We start from the raw sequence: 4,456 nt of genomic DNA, 5'->3' as shown, positions 1-4,456 counted from the left end.
AGCAGGCGGATTCGCCGGGGGTGGCCCGACTATTCGGGGCACCAAGGATCGTCTAAAAAAGATGATCCATTCTGTTGAAGAAGGAGAGGCGGCAAGCACATCCGCCTTCCTTGAGGTCATCATCACCGAAAAGGACAGAGGCAAAGTCCGTCGGCCGCATGATGACCCTGTTGTCATTGAATGCAAAGTGGCCAACCAACTGGTTGGTCGAATCTTGATTGACACAGGCAGTTCCTCTGACCTCATCAGCCTCAAATGCTTGTCAAACCTCAAGTACAAGCCAGACAGCATGATGGAGGTCTCTCACACCCTTGTAGGGTTTAGGGGAGGACTCGTGCACCCAGTCGGACGGATAGATTTGCCCATCCGGCTGGGGCAAAAGGGAAACGGTCGGCACATGACCATCCGTTTCCTCGTGGTTGAAGAGCTTACTGCCTACAACCTCATCTTTGGTCGACCCACTCTAAACGAGTGTAAGGCCGTCATCATCCCTGCCCTCATGCTCGTTAAGTATGAGAGGGATGATGGCACATTCGGTTCCCTTAATGGGGACCAGAAGACAGCTCGAGAGTGCTATCTCTCGGATGTCAAGCCCGCGGCTGCAGCAGCCGTCCGGGGCAAACAAATAGTTGACCTTGATGATGACAAGGAAGATTAAGCGGCCCCACCAGTTGAGAAAAGGAGAAAAATTGATCAACAGGTGGTGGTCAAAAAAGAGAAAAAATAGCAATCACTGACCGGGGAACGGTCGGATGATCTACGTCCCCAGCCGACTAGTGTGCACATTGATATCCCTCTGGACAACACTCGGCCAGAGCGGACTGTTGCGTTTGCTAAGCTGGGTGACAGTCTACACCAGCTTCTGAAGGAATTCAAAGACATCTTTGCCTTTGAAGTGGAAGAGATGCCTGGCATAAGTCCGGATCTCGCTGTTCACAAGCTTGCCGTTGATCCTAAAAAGAAGCCCATTCGGCAAAAGAAAAGAAATCACGATGAAGAAAGAAGTCAGGCGGCGGCAGCTGAAGTTAAAAAGCTGCTGGACGCCAAGTTCATTCGACCATGTAACTTTCCTAACTGGGTAGCTAACGTTGTGTTAGTAAAAAAGCCGAATGGAACCTGGCGGATGTGTGTTGACTACACCGACCTGAACAAGGCATGTCCGAAGGACAGTTATCCATTGCCTAAGATCGACAGTCTGGTTGATTCCACAGCCGGTCATGCCTTGATGAGTTTTATGGACGCCTATTCAGGTTTCCATCAGATCCCCCTGTGGAAGAAAGATCAAGAAAAGACGGCATTCGTCACTGATCAGGGGTTGTTTTGTTATACGGTGATGCCGTTTGGTTTGAAGAATGCACCTGCTACTTTCCAACGAATGATTAACACAGTCTTCATTAATCAGATTGGAAGGAATGTAGAGGCATATATTGATGACATGATAGTCAAATCCAAACAATAAGCGGATCATCTTGCTGATCTCCGAGAAACATTCGCCACACTCAGGCGGCACAAGGTCATGCTAAATCCAAAAAAGTGTGTCTTTAGTGTTGAGTCTGGGAAGTTTCTCGGATTCCTGATTGATCAACGGGGAATAGAGGCCAACCCTGAGAAAATACAGGCGGTCATCGACATGCAGTCGCCCCGAACTGTAAAAGAGGTTCAAAAGCTTACAGGATGTCTGGCGGCCTTGGGGAGATTCCTCAGTCGGTCAGGCGATAAGTGTCTCTACTTTTTCCACGCAATCAGGAAGAAGACTAATTTTGAATGGGGGATGATGCAGAAGCGGCCTTTCAAAAGTTAAAAACTCACTTGCACTCTTTGCCAAGGCTTGTTAGCCCTTTGCCCAAAGAGACGCTCTTTATGTATCTGGCCGTCTCCGATCATGCCCTCAGCGCCGTCCTCTTAGCTGAAAGAGACGGCACTCAGCTCCCAGTCTATTTCACCAGTCACGTTCTCAGGAACGCCGAGCTTCGGTACCCCATGGTTGAAAAATTTGGGCTCGCCCTCTATATGGCCATCAAGAAATTGAAACCTTACTTCTTGGCACATGCGGTAGTGGTCTACACTGACCAGCCGATTAAACGACCTCTGACAACCTTGGAGTCTTCTAGACGAATGCTCAAATGGGCGATTGAAATACAAGGAATGGAAATCACTTACGAACCTAGGAAAGCAATAAAGGGGCAAGCATTCGCCGACTTTATTGTGGAAATGACAAGGCCGGTTGTTCCGAATGATACTAGTCAGGTTTGGAAAATGTATGTAGACGGGAGCTCTACTACGAATGGCTGTGGTGCAGGGATTATCTGTCAGTCTCCTGAGGGGGACAAATTTGAATATGCACTACGGTTCAAGTTCCAGGTCTCTAATAACGAGGTCGAATATGAAGCCCTGCTTGCTGGCATTCGGTACTGTAAGGCAGCAGGGGCAAAGAAAATTGACGCTTGCTCAGACTCACAATTTGTCGTACTCCAAGTCAATGGAACGTACGAGGCCACTCATCCGGCCATGATAAAATACCTGCAGGCGGTCAAGACTGAAATTGGGACACTTGAAGAATTTTCACTAAGTCAAGTGCCCAGATCATCCAACAATCAGGCGGATGCTTTGTCCAAACTGGCATCATCCGCCTCCTGTGAAACGCCTCGGTTTGTCTTCTGGGAAGTCATGGAAAAAAGAAGTATCTCTGAAGAAGACCCCATTGGAGTTCTAGATAGAAGCTCAACTTGGATGGACATCATCCGGGCTTACCTTACAGACGGCACGCTCCCTGACTCACCGCAGGAGGCGGCTGTTTTGAAAAAACGAGCGGCTAACTTCGAGTTGCGACAAGGGGAACTCTTCAGGGCTGGGTTATTAAAACCTCTGTTGAAGTGTGTTACCCCCGAGAAGGGTAAGGAAGTCCTCGAAGAATTGCATGCGGGATTCTGCGCCTCTCACATAGGGGGCAGATCCCTTGCTGCCAAAGCCAGGCGGCTTTATTTCTGGCCTACTCTGGAGTCGGATGCAATGGAATTGGTGAGAAAATGTGACAAATGTCAAAAATTTGGCAAACTCATTCACCGTCCGGCTACAGACCTGACGGCCATCCACAGCCCAATACCCTTTGCCAAATGGGGCATGGATATTTTGGGGCCATATACAGCCGCACCAGGCGGCAAGCGCTACATACTGGTGGCTGTGGATTACTTTACTAAGTGGGTGGAGGCAGAGGCAGTCAAAAACATTAAGACCAAAGATGTTATTTCCTTCGTCTGGAGAAACATAATCACTCGTTTCGGGGTGCCCATGTCTATGGTTTTTGACAATGGTCCTCAATTTGAAACGCCTCAACTCAAGACTTGGCTGGGAGACCAAGGGATCTCTAGCTTTTTTGCATCAGTCGGCCGGCCTCAAGAAAACGGCCAGGTCGAGGCTTTTAACAAGTTAATCTCAGACGGGATTAAAAAGAAAATTGAACAGGCTGGTGGCCTTTGGGCGGATGAACTATCACACGTCCTTTGGTCCATCAGGACGACTGCTAAAGGGGCAACTGGAGAGACCCCATTCCTTATGGTGTATGGTGCAAAGGCTGTCTTGCCCATTGAACACTATGAGCCGACTCTTCGAATCATGCTGTATGACGAAGAGGCGAATTGGGAGGCCATGCGCCTAGCATTGGACTCACTTCCAGAGAGCAGGGGCAATGCTGCCCTGCGCCAAGAGATATACCGTCTGAGAATGACTCGGGCCTACAACAAAAGAGTACACAAGCGTCCTCTAAAAATAGGAGACTTTGTACTACGGAAAATGGAAGCAGTCGGTAGGGCGAATAAGCAGGGTAAGCTCACCCCAAACTTGGAAGGCCCCTATCGAATCTATGAAGAAGTAAGAGACGGCACCTACCGCCTGGAAGAACCAGACGGCAGGCAGCTGCCTAGAACTTGGAATGTAGACAACTTGAAAAAGTACTACTTCTAAGTACGAATGTAAATACTTCAATTTTTGTTATTTCAAAATTTTGCTAATGAGAAAATGCTTCCATGTCCCAATTTGTTCTACTATCTTAAATTTTTTAATACCGTCTGTACCAGCTACAGACGGCCCTTATGAGGACGTCTATTCCAATAAACAGACGCCACACAAACCCTTTGAAGGAACCGACTGTTATAAACAGTTGTTCCTACGAAATTTTATTAAGTTTATACCTACATTTGCTTAATCAAATACGAGGCCTAAGGCCAGATAAAAAAAAAGAGACCGAATGGTCACAGTCTGCTCCAACATGAGTCAGATAACCGGCGACGCCCATTCGGGTGAATTCGTCGAGGAGAAGCATCTCCCATTTGGGTGGCACATTGCTCTACGAATCCACAAGCGGCCCAACCGAATGCTAAGACAGCACTCGCAGTCGTTTGTTTTAATCCAAAGTGAAATCTAAAAGGCTAGAGTTTTTCTAACTGTTCTAGTACGGTTC

This window comes from Chenopodium album, chromosome 19, assembly GCF_948465745.1.
Source record: "Chenopodium album chromosome 19, dcCheAlbu1.1, whole genome shotgun sequence".
In the NCBI taxonomy this organism is placed as follows: Eukaryota; Viridiplantae; Streptophyta; class Magnoliopsida; order Caryophyllales; family Amaranthaceae; genus Chenopodium; species Chenopodium album.
The sequence above is the reverse complement of the archived record's forward strand: the minus strand, read 5'-3'. Positions refer to the sequence as shown.